Below are 13,398 nucleotides of genomic sequence, written 5' to 3'. Positions count from 1 at the left end.
CAACTACAGGACTACTTGACTTGATAAGATGGACCAAGCCAAGAACTTTCAACTAGAAAACAAGCATTTTTGTCTCTGCCGTTTGTTCTTTGGAAGGGGGAAACCTGGATTGAACCCACTGCTGGAGCTGGAGGTCTTTAGCTGCAGAGCTGTAATGTTGATGTTAAGTTCTTATAGGAGAAATATAGTAATCCTGAAATGTATTAAAATATTTTTTTAAAAGAAGGAGATTCAGAGGTGATATTTAGAAAATCTTTGAAGTAATCATGACTGTATTTAGTCAAATGAATCAGGAGGATATGTGATAAATAATATACTATGTCCTGTCCACTTTGATAGATAGGTGTTAATAGAACATGTTACTTAGATAGTCATAGAAGATTAATCATGTAAACAAAAACAGTTACTATTGATATTATACAGCGTCACATTGTCAGTTTTTCACCATGTGGATATATTCCTCTAATGATCAATCTTGCTGACATTTTTTTTAGTGTGATTCCTCTGGGTTTGGTTAAAACAACCCTTAAAAAGTGCAGAAAGTCACACTCACAACATTAAATTAATCTGCTAGCAACACTGTCCCAAGTCCTTTTCTGCAGTTAAAGGCTTCCTGTGGGACACATTCACTCACTTGTGTGACTTTCTTTATGGAAATGAGTTGCTGTGTGCATTAGCAACAATGGATGAAGCATACACACAAAGGAGTAGAAAGCAGGGGCTGCAATTTTTTTTTCTTCAGCAGGATTCAATGTGATAATGAGGGCTTTGGCTCTGGGGATGTTTGCTCTTTCTCCCCCTCTCTTTTTGTCCATTTATTTCCCCTAAAAGTGGGTCATAGATGCTCATCTGTATCAGGGGTTTGAACTGTTTTATTCATTCATGGAAATCTCTGCATGCCCTGCTCTGCCTTTATAAGGCTTCACCATTGTTGTCTTATTAGTAATGGAGAGGGAGTATTTATGAATGTTCATAAACAGATCTCCTTCTAAGTGTCTGCCTTGTGTATGCTAAGTAAACACCAATGTTTTCTTTTGGTTTTTCCAAGCACTGGTGCCATAAGATGAGGAGCAGCACACATAAAACTGACTTAAAATGGTTTCACAGGCAGTGGGATGCATCCCTTCCCCCTGTTTTCTAGACTTTGTTAGAGGAGGTGGGAAGTTGTGGATGGATCTGCTAGCCTGACACTGTCAATTCAGTCTCACTGATCACTCCTCACTCTTTATTGCAACCCATCCAGTCCTACCAGTAACCCCAAGGCACAATGATACTGAAGTCTTTTTCAAGATGTATGGTCAGGGAGCTAAATGGATGATATAAAAAAAGGAAATGCTTGAACATGATGGATACATGGAGGATAGACAGGCAGCTTGAGCAAAGGAGGTTGCACAGGAGATCGTACTTAGAGAAAAATATGACTTTGAGCTGGGTCTAAAAGAAAAACCCTTTTTTTGTATTCTTCTAAAGCAGACCGCAGAGTAGTGATGAGAAAATTCAATGTGGGACAAATACATACACTAAAGGGATTTAGCTGTAAGGTTTATCAGACATTCAGGAAGAGAATCTCCATTGAAGTTTGGAGATCCTTTCTTCTTTAATATCTTTCATAGCTGGAAATGACTCTCAATGTCAAAATGACTGGAGGTATTCCAAGGCACATGAAAAACTTTCATTTTGTGTTCTACTACTTTAGAACTTTTTCCCCACTTTTGTCTTTCTCCCGTTGACCTCCTGTCTCTGATCTCTAACTCTGCGTGATGACCTTTGAGAGGCAACAGTTTAGCCAGCCACAGGTGTGTAGAACAAGTGTGTGTCTGCCCGTGATCCCATAAATAAGTGTGTGGCAGAGTGTATCATGAATTTTTAATGACCACTTGGATGCACACTGTTGGGAGGGATCACTTTATCAAAGGATTTACATTGTATACCGCGGTTTGATCTCAACAGGAACACTCACACAGATTATCCAGGGAAGGTGGAACACCCTCGCACTGACATCACTAAAGCTTTAAATTACTACTTTTTTATTTTTAAAAAAGTGCAAAAAAGTTATCTTGTTCATATGTTGCCTGTCATCTTTTATCCTGCTGAATATTATTTATTTTTATCCTTTCATCATTTATCCTCACAAAGATGACCTATAAAAAATAGATTTGATTTTTCAACAGACAGTTGTCTCAGCATGCCTGATTTAAGTGTCTGCTTGCGTTTATTTGTCATGTATCAAGTGACCTTCATTTAGGTTAACTTGGTCTTCAATTATTGTTAAATCTGTGCAAAAGTGTTGATATCTATATGTGTATGAAAAATATTGTGATATTTGTTTTCAATGTAGCTGAAGAATTTCCCATCCCTTCATATCGATACATTAACCCTCATGCCAGCCTCTGCAAGTGGTGGGCTAACAGGGTTATCAATACATCCAAAGCTTTTCATCACTGACTCAGTGGGCTCTAATTTCCTAGACCAAGCGCAGGCGCACCTGCCCTGCGCCGGCCTTCACCGCGCAGACAGGGCGTGACCAGCACACTTTGCAAGTTTCCTGCAGTGCCAAAAGAGGCGCAGTCAAGGCGCAGAGAAGCGCTTCCACGCCTCCCTCAGTGCCAAATAGCAGAGAGGGAGGAGAAAAGCCGTGAGTGGGTTTAACACAGCCGAGCGCTGTTTTCACCAATCAAATGAGCGCCTCTCTTTGCCTTTACATGCGCTGCGGCCAAGGCACAGCCTCTGATTGGTAAGAGTGATCCCCAGCACCGCGGAAACAGTGAGCTGGAAAGACCCGGTAGCTGAGACGGTCAGAGCAGCTGTCCCTGCAGCAGGAGAATGAACAGCAGGGCGCATCAGAGGACATGAAGCGCATCACCGTGTGGGCCAGCTCCCGGGACAGATTTAATCTGTTCCTTTGTCATTAATAGGAGTACAAAATTAAGAGACAGTTACACAGCTGGCTTATCCATTCAGAATACTTTTGATCCACCTGCACTCCTGGTTTGTCATCGCCAAATAGCAGAACCTTTGGTGATATACTCTCCCAGTGTCTCCACCTCATCCTCCTCACAATAATGTACTCCATCTTTTTAGATCACGTTAAAAATAAAGACTAAAACAGAGAAATATGGGAAATCACGCGTAAATCCTGAGTGACATACATTTATTTTGTCTCTTTTTTCTTCGTCTTTTCTCTCCATCTTGTCTTTGAATTAAATGAAATGAGAGAAGCCAGACATATACTCAGTATCAGATGTTAAGGCTGTTTATTGTTTAATTGTAAGATGTGCATCAAACTTCCAGCTCCCGTCAGGTTAACTTTCCATTATGACAAACGGCTTTAATCTGACATCAGATGTGACGGGACAGTTAATATAGATACAAATGTATATGCTGGTTCAGACGGTTATTTGTTTGCACAGGTAGGTGTCTCCTCCTGCTGGGCTCTTGGCCTGCCGCACCTCCACCGGTGCCCATTATGCTAGCTGCGTGGTCTTCAGCTGGGGACCACCATTCACCAATGTTTCGCCCCTTAGCCCAGAACATCTCCTGGTGGCGGGGCAATGATCAGGGATGTCTCCCTGTCACCCCCTGCAGCTAGCCTTCCTTAGGAGTTGCTCGCTCCCCATGCCTTGTCCCGCCTCCTCAGCCAAAGCCAGAAACTTGCCTTCTCTGCCTCTTCCATTAAATAGTGATTGCTGTGATTGTTTATTGCATTAAAATTTGCCTGACACTCTGGAAACCTGCCTCTGAGGCTTTGCTGTCATAAGCGCACATGTGCGCCTGTCGCCAAATTACAGCTGTGGAAGGTGCGCTCCACTTTGCGCCGAGAATAGACCAGGTTGGAGCTGGCGCACTTTCTGCACTGTTTTTGGCACAAAATTGTCACTGCACCAACATGAATCTGCCGACGCCTCCCCCTGGTGCACCGTCAACTCCCCCTGGCATGCCGCCACACCCATCTCTGCGCAGAAGGTCTACCAAATTGGCAAATTGGCAGCACACAGCGGTGCGCTGCACAAAATAAACACTGCGCTGGGTGCGCCAGGCTTGCGCCCCTGCGCTGCGCCACAAAATTAGAGCCCAGTATGTCCAATATGAGTCTGTCTCACCTGAAGTAAAATGTGTTGACAAATACTAAATAGCTGTTTTGCTGACAGCAGGTAAAAAGGCTCTCACCCCAAAATGGTTGATGCAGGCTGGACCTAAAGTAATTAATTCAACAGTGATGACAGATGAGAGTTAGAGGATTAAAAAGGGTAAGTTTCCCTTTAACTTTAAAGCTATACATTTTCTGATCACACTGGGCCAAATGGGTAAAATATGTCAAACCTCTGAGACCTGACTGCTGATTAAATGCATTGCAGGAATTTTAAATGTTTTTTTTCCCCCTTTTATTCAACTTTTGTAATATGTTTTAATTCCTTGTATCATAATATTATATTTAATTGGTATGATTTAAAGGTTTATGTGACCAAATTGCTGATACTACTTGGCCTATTTTATTTTTGGTACTTTCTCTCTGGATGTATATACTATTTGATTTGACACATAAAAAAGAAGTCCATAGAGGCTAAAATGTAGATAGTTTTAATCAGTATTCAAGGAGATAAAGAAGAAGTATGCTTGTTATGTACTTATGTCTTGAACATTGTAAAACATTCTAAGGCACAAATGAAAATAGAATTAAAAAAGGAGAAAGAAAATAATAAAATCAACCATTTTAGGGGGTCAGGGGCTAATTTGTGTTGCAGGTATCATTTGATTTTAACTGTTATTGTATCAAGAGTCAAAATGCTGCTGTCATGGTAATGTTATAGAACAGGTGATCCCAACCTTTTCGGCCCATGACCCTAAAGTAGCGGTGCTGGAGATGGGCGAATCCCCTGCCATGTAAGGGCACTAATAGGCTAATCAGAAACAGAGAAAACCAACAATAAAAAGTCCTGAGATATTTAATTTAGCTGACAGGTAGAAAATTAGACTACCTGTGCACACATTATGCCGTTTTTTACATTCAGACAACTCTATTAATCCCTCATGGGGCAATTAGTGTGGAGCAGCTCATACACATAAGAAAGACACACGAACAAAGACAAGTTGACGTTCAAGCAACAAATAACTAAACACAAAGATTTAAGAAGTTAAAACATTAATAAGACCTAAAGTAGACAATGATACTGAACATGATTAAAAGTCAGCCAGACTGAATACAAAGTTTCAATAAAAGAAGAAATAAAAAACAAAAGATATGTGGCGCCAAAAGATAAAAAGATTGTTAAGGAGCCCCAAGGGGGTCCAGAATCCCTCTTTGGTAACCACTGCTGTAAAGAACTGTATCCATCACACACGCACCAATTATCTTTTACTCTCTTGGTTCATTGGCTTTATTTATGTGCACTTTAGTTCGTAGTCCAGTACACATAAAGCATAAACAGATTTAGTCTACCATCTTGTAATGAAGTCCATTCTCCTGACATGTGAAACACTGATCAGTGTCTGGTATTTTTCTGTCAAATGGGACACTACTGGATTAAAGGGATCTATATTTATGTATCCCATAATTTATATGGGCACTAGCTACAGACACCCATGAGTATGAGTCGGTTAAGATGCCATTTCAGTCTAAATGTACTCCTGCAAATCAGAGAAAGATGGGGGAGAGTCAGAAAGAGGGGGAAAATGTTCGTCAAAAGTAGTTGACCACAAAGTGAAAGTGTATGATGTGCCTGAGGCGAGATCCAATTACTCCAACCCCCACCACCACCACCACCACTGTTCTCTCTTTGTCTTTTTTTGCCTGTGCACTCTCTAATTAAAAAGAGTATTGATGCTGCTCAACTGTTCAAGCAAAAAACAAACTGATGGAGCACTGAAGACAGACATCCACACACACACGCTCACATATGACGGTATTGTCTATAGTCCACCTCCTATTAATAACAATCAGCTGCCATGTGTTTGATTTGTTTGAACAATCTGCATGAGGTGCACCTGTGTGTGTGTGTGTGTGTGTGTGTGTGTGTGTGTGTGTGTGTGTGTGTGTGTGTGTGTGTGTGTGTGTGTGTGTGTGTGTGTGTGTGTGCATAAATCCCTTTCTTTTTCAGAGGTGAAGGCCTCTATCCAGTGACTAATGAGCCAGTCTACAGCATCACTTAGAGTAATATCTCAAGCGGCACCACTAAAACTCTACAGGACACAGGTGGCCCAGTGTGTGAATGTGTGTGTGGATGACTACCAAGAATATGTACTTGGGCATGTGGGTTCCAGTAGATGTGTCCTGCTTAAAATGTAAGTTCCTAAAACAACACACCTCCCTGTTTTAAGACTGAGGTTGTTACAGCTAGCATGTACGCCGAGTTCATTGTTGATTTATGAAATGTTCCTTGATATCATCTGTGCCAAAAAGTGGAAAAGTATAAATCATTTTTTATAAACCTATTTTTTCTGCGAGACATTACCACTAAGAAGAGTCAATTAAAATTTGCATGCCTGACTTGCAGCAGAATCTACAATTCTGCTCTGTAAAAATCTGTATATGTCAGCCATAGACTGTGTAGAGCAAACGAAAAAGACACCTACTTGTGTATTTGTCACTGGTTTGATTTTAGAAGCCATAGGTTCCTCATTACAGCCTGCCCTGTGTTTATTCTTAAAGCCAGAAAGTAAAGCTAATGAGTCGAAAAGACTATACAAGTTTTAAGCTATCAAAGCTTTACGGTCTAAGCCTAAAGGTAATTCATGAGCTGCATAGTAAGATATTCAACCACAGTGCTTCCCTCAAATGAGATTCTATTCATGGTTGCAGCTGGTGGACTTGGCTTATTAGACAAAGCAGCCAGCAGCACTTACCTGTCACTCAAAGAGGCCGCGCCCCTTTTCATTGCTGTAAGGCTCAATGTAATTCAAACGGTTGAATGACAAAGATTTAGCTGCTGCCCAAGTGACACGAGTTAAGAAAATGACCCAGAGAGTCCATTTTTTTATTGGAGGCTTTCAAACTCTACAGTGGAGTCTGGCATTACAACATGGGGCTGAACAGGGGTTGACTTACTTGTGGATAAGGGTCTACTCAAGGAACTGAATCCACCTCTTCATTTTTCTGCCTCCACAGTTGGCTCTGGCTAGGGATGGGTACCTTTCACATTTGAAACAATAGGGTACTAATGCCCAGTACCTGGCCATCTGTATCGGTACTCAACAGTACAAATTTTCAGTAGTTTTGTTTGTGTTGATGTGGTGATAAATAGTAATTTGTCCGAAAATAAAATCTCAAAGATTTTCAATATAACATATTTTTTCTCATTATTTAAACTTGCAATGCTGTGTTCATGTCTAGCATGAAAAATCACCTAATCTTCCATGCCCTCATAGTTACAAGGATGCATTTAGGTACCTAAACATGGTACTGTTTGATTTTACGTGAATTGGTACTCAGGACTACAGACACAATTTGGTCGGTATCTACAAAAGTACAATTTTCACTACCCATCCCTAGGACGCAATTCCAACGGTATGGACAATTACAAAGTCACATACTTTGTATACTTTCCAAAAGACATCTCCACTATAAATTTGAAACGTTGACAAGTACATCTGTTAACATTTTACTCAAAAACAGCAGAACAAGCTGTTTGGCATTGGCAGACAAGATTTAGCAAATTCTTCATCAGTACAAGCCATACTGCTCATACCACAAATTAATGTGCCTTACAAATGATTTCACCATTTTAAAAGGAAATAAACAGACTTTTCAGTGGTACAAGATTTATTTCCAAGAGACATTCTTACAACAACAACAACAACAACAACAACAACAACAACAACAACAACAACAACAACAAATCTACTTAACACAAATTTTCTTACTCCTTGTGCTAACTTCGTTATTACTATAAAGTTGATTATCCTAACCCTGCTGGTATAAATGGAAACTGAAGCTGAAGTCCCAACATTTACTCTGTGGCAGCAAGTCTATCACAGACCTTGACAGGCACGTTTGGTTAATGCATTGGATGTGTGCAAATGTTTAACCTCAACAGCATATATGGACTTTCATTATGTTATTTTTGCTTGTCAGGCAGAGAACTCACTGCATGGTAACCAAGATACAACACTTCGTGCCTTCAGTTTCCAGCCATACAATCTCTAATTTTTTAATGTTTTTAAATAGTATCTTTCATATTTTACTCGGCTAATAGTTCATTTATAGTGTCATTTCCTCTAAAGAAGCAGTTAGGTGTTTGGTGTGTTATTTGTGCATGTCCAAATTAATGTCATTGTGCCCCAGGTGTTGGACCATATTTTTATTAATTTGTCGCCTGCTGTCATGATGTTGGAATAATGAGCACAAGGTTTGACATTAAAATGTTTTCCTGAGTGTGTGCTCCTGTTTGTGTATCTGTCAACATGAAGCAGAAATGAACGTAGGCTATGATACGATCAGAGATATTTCAGTCTCCAGAGCAGATGTTACTCAACCTTCCATCTCCGCTCTGCAATGATCATATTAAGCAGAAGAGAGGTGTCTGCGTGTGTCAGGGTGCTTGTGAGTGTGTGTGTGTGTGTGTGTGTGTATGTGATAGACAGAGGAAAAAAGACAGGGAGCAGTGCAGATAGGGAATTCTAACTAGACTTATGGTAAGGGACAAGTGTCTAATACATGATAATCCAAGCTATCTTGGTGGAGCACAACATGCTTACAGTTACATTTCAATCTTTGCCCGCCCAGAAATTTCCTTTTCTTATCTAATGTAGTTATCAACATTAAATCAACAGAGAGGTGGAATCTTTCAGAATAAGTGTTGTGACACTGTGTTATAATTACACTGATCTGCTTTCTCTGTTACACCAGTTTGAGTTTTTTTTAGTTTTTTCAAGCGTTGGCCATTTCAGACACTTCTCCTACAACATTTCTGTATTTTGTTATTGTTGTGTAGGTTAAGGAATTCCCCCACTTCTTTTTTTTTTTGATGATGAGTTTTATGTAACATAATTTGTTTGAAAATCCGCCAAATTAAAAATGAGTGCAAGTTGTAATTAGTGGCTTAATACTGTAGCTTCATTCATCACACTGTGTTTTGATGACTAGTTTTGTGTTTCTAATGCCAGTGTTGGGAAGTTGTTATATATTCAGTTACATGACATTTGTAGTTTTTCTAAAAGTTTATGTCGGGGCTTAAGTACTCAAGTTCTGGACTTGGATTTGAGTCAGAAGCCGACCCTGATTTCCAGGACCTTTTGACTCAACTTGGACCTGAACTGTAGTATTGGCTGCAATAGGACTTGGAGTATTGAGAGGAGGACTGGGGCTTTTGTATAAATATGGAATAAGGTAGTCATGTAGTACTGTTAGCTCAACAGTGAATAAATTGCATCTGCCAAGAAGTTTTCGTCAGTGAGTGGACATACATCTGTCCAGGATGAATGTGGAAAAGTACAAGAGATGCTCTGGTTACTTGAGACTGTTGATGATGTTACTGTGTTAGCATGCTGACAGTAATGTTATCCACTAAAATTACCACTGAGTCCAAGATTCTGTTCACTGGGCTGCAGGTGTGTATAACTGTATTAGACACTAGTAGTGAGCCCACTGCAGGAGAGTTGATGAGTGTGTCCTCTAATAAATAATATTAACCTGATTTGGGCTTGACAACTTGGTGACTAAACTTCAGCACTGGTTACTGAAGGAAGCTTTAGGTAGTAAATTATAAAATAGACACAGTTACAGGACACTGCTGAATAAGCCTGTGTTTACATTTTCCTCAGCACTCATTCCAACTGGACTCACTATTAAAAACATTAGTTTGAGATTTTTCTTCAGAGGAACACTACTAATGCATGTACAGAGCATGATCAAAAAGGAACTGGAATAAAAACAGGGGGTGCAAAATAGAGATGGGCCAATACACTTTTTTACATTCTGATCAGATCCGATCTACTAAAATGTTATTGTGTCGATACCCGATCCATACCCATACAGTGGGCAACATAGTAAAACATAAAACAAACAAAATATTCTCAATTTCTAGCCATTTATTGAAGAGCATCGCAAAAACCTGAGTGAAGTATGTAATGGCATGGTATGTAGGGATGAACTGATCCAACTTTTCTTGTTCTGATACCGATACCAATGCCTGGACTTTGGGTATCAGTCCATACCGATACTTATCCGATACCAGTGTTAAATAATAACCTACATGCCCTACTGTGGGATAAGACTGGTAATGTTTTGGGTAAAAGGCAAAAAATGAGTAGATGAAGAAAAACTGAAGTAAATATTTATTTTAACAATATAATATTCAAATGTTTAGCGCTATTTTGGTAAAAACAATATTCCAGAATGTACAGAAATTCTATTCAAATGTAAACTCTTATACTCTGTAGACTAGTAATGCAGCCAAAAAAGTGCACCAAAGGTAACATTTTAGATCCAGTAGCCAAGAGCGCCAGTGAAAAAAGGCACAGAGCTTTTTGCCTGGATTGGCACGATGGATTGGCCCCTCTTCCACCAATATCGATCCAGCTTTGAGGGGCGCTGATACACCGATACCCTTTACCAGGATCGGTATCGGTGTATCCCGAGTGCAAAACAAAGTTCCTCAGAGGAGCACTGAGTCACATTTTATGGCAACTGTTTTATTTCACAAGCATGTGTAATCATGCACCCTCCCTGAAATGAAATGACTTTTAAGAACTTGCACCTGAACCTTGATAAGCAAAACATATTGTGTAGAGCACTTTTTCTTTCCACTTTCTGTAATAAGAGCAAATGTATCCTAAAAATACCAAGTATATTCTCCTGCATTCTGAACAGATGATGGGATTTACAAACTCTGTAGTAAAAGCGTTCACACATATTTACAATGTGCATTTGAGCAAAAGACCCAAAGAGAGCAAATGAAACAGGCAGCAGATGTAGATTAAGTGCTCCCGTTGGAGGGTTCAGCCTCTGAGAGAAACCATGTGGAGCAGAGGGGCTCTCCCCTGGGCTCTCACAGCTGCAGTTACCTCTGCTCATGATACTTTTTTCATTCTCTCTTTTCTTTCATCTTACATCCTAGCCTGCCTAACTCTTGCTTCCTGTAGTCCTTCTCCCTCAAACTACCCTAATTCCTTTGTGATCAGCTCCTGACCTTCACACTTCTCTGTCAAACTGGAGTTTGAAATCATCCCTACCAGATCTTCTGACCTCTGTTTCTCAGAATATGCTCTCTCTTATCCAGTTACCCTTTATTTCTCTCTGCTCTTTAGTATTACACCTTCTCCCTCTGCCTCCTTTTCTGTGTTGTTGAGTTTCAGATATTCTTCACAAGGCTCATCTTGTTTTCTACTCTTCCATCTTTTATCTTCCTCTCTGCTGCAATACACACAAATAATTAGACATGCACATAGAGAATGCTTTCATTTGTCCCTAACCCCAAAAAAGAACTAATGCATGTTCGACGAAGCTTTCAGCATTTCAACTAGAAAACAACCTCCCGTACAACCTTTTACGTATTCTTTCTTCATCACTCCATGGGCTCAGACAAATAAGCAAAGTTTTAATGAGAGCTACACACACTGTGATCATGCTGAGGACGTTTTTTTATCACTTTGGACTGCCTTTCTGTGAATCCATCTGCTTTTCAGTTCTGATTTTCAAACTCCTCTCTTTTTTCTGCTTTTAATACTGACCCGTCACAAATCCTCCGTTTCTACTTTCTTATCATCTCTTTGAGTTGGGGCTCATTATGGCAAGTAAGTAACAAGCATCCATGAATGTGTACACGTTGTTAGCTCCGAGAGAGGAGATAAGGATAAGGCTGAATGTGGGTGTTAATGATCTTTGAGGCCGTTACTTCTCTTGCGAGTATTGCTTTGTTGTCTGGGGGAGAGGGCTGTGTGCTCTGAATGGCCCATTGATTTCAGGCGTGTGGAGCCTTTAGACACACACACACACACACACACACACACACACACACACACACACACACACACACACACACACACACACACATACACACACACACACACACACACACACACACACACACACACACACACACACACACACACACACACACACACACACACACACACCAAGGGAGTCTAGGAGGCTCTGTGAGGTTTAGCAGAGCCTGTCTCATCTTCCCTGTCTATCCTTTAAGCTGTGCTCTGCTTTCTCACTAAATGCATGGTGGGCTGCCGGGCTGCCCTGGCAGAATGACAACTAAGCGAGCAGGGCAGCAATATCTCTCTGTGGGGCGGGCAGGTATAGGACTCCACTGCCATCCAACACTGAGGCCAGCTCTGGATGTTTCTGTGCTCTCTGTGTCTGTGCTCTAATGATGCCGTACATCAGTGGAAGGAGCATGGGGTGATAATATTATATCATGGCCCTTATTTGGCTGCTGGGATATTGATAGGCACAGCCTTTATTGTGGTTACTATTTGGGTTGTTTTATGTTCCAATTGGAAAATCACATGTATCAGTATCACTCCCTGCAGATCATTTGGGCCGCGTCCAAGACTGCATGGTGTGTTACATTTTCACGATCCCTTCCCTTGCTCTCTGTTTTCCCACTGAAGCACCACATTCCTTAAATGAACCCACTAACACATGACTCAAATTCCCAATCCCCTTGCATCCATGTATTCCTTTTCCCCTATTAGGGCTGCAAGGAAGCGGCTCCTCTCCTCATATCTCCAGTGGTCATCAAGTGACAGAGTGGACTCATTACTGCATGGAGCTGGGGTATCCATACTCCAATAAGTCAGAGGGAGACTAATGAGCAGTTAGATTAAGCAAGCTACGGGGAGTGTGTTATGCACTTCCATAACGAAGAAGTCGTAGCGTTAAATCTGTGCGTTTCAACTGAGCAACACTGGCTGCTAATCAAATTGGAAGAAGCAGCAACTCGCCGTCACTCTGTGATGAAGTGTTGAGCCAGTTTAGTGAGGTTAGCTGTCACTCAGGGAGACGTCTCGTCAAATCAAGGCTCTGCAGTTAAAAGATGATTTTATTGTTGCTTTGCTGTCTTTGGGTGGAGAGATCACCTGTCTGTGTGTTTGACAAAAGAGAGAAATAAGGAGGAAGGAAAGGAGAGAAGAGAGGAGTAATTAGGTACCTTTCCTCACACTTCCCCCTCCTCACTCTCCAACATATCTCCCAAAGGGGAGAGGAGCCTCGTCAAAGCCTTGCCATGAATTTTTTAACACAGTCGGTCTGCTCTCAGGATGTGCATATATGTGTGTGTGTGTGTGTGTGTGTGTGTGTGTGTGTGTGTGTGTGTGTGTGTGTGTGTGTGTGTGTGTGTGTATTTTGTGTGTAAATCAGAAAGCATGTAAGTGAGAAGGGCGGATATGGACACATACCGCAGTTCTGTATTCCCTGTTAATATCACACGGATTGTTGGAGTATGATGCATG

The 13,398-nt window shown here is 40.9% G+C and overlaps 1 protein-coding gene across 1 annotated transcript in view; it reads left to right on the top strand.

Moving 5' to 3' along the window:
* Positions 1-13,398, top strand: part of LOC141796481 (voltage-dependent calcium channel subunit alpha-2/delta-1) — a 71,071-nt gene that overhangs the window by 9,176 nt on the left and 48,497 nt on the right. The gene's annotated exons all lie outside the window — the stretch shown is intronic.

The sequence above is a fragment of the Halichoeres trimaculatus genome, unplaced genomic scaffold, assembly GCF_033239565.1.
Source record: "Halichoeres trimaculatus isolate MK-OKI-2021-1 unplaced genomic scaffold, fHalTri1.1 fHalTri1_scaffold_10, whole genome shotgun sequence".
In the NCBI taxonomy this organism is placed as follows: Eukaryota; Metazoa; Chordata; class Actinopteri; order Labriformes; family Labridae; genus Halichoeres; species Halichoeres trimaculatus.
Note: the sequence above shows the minus strand (reverse complement) of the source record. Positions and strands in the feature narration are given on the sequence as shown.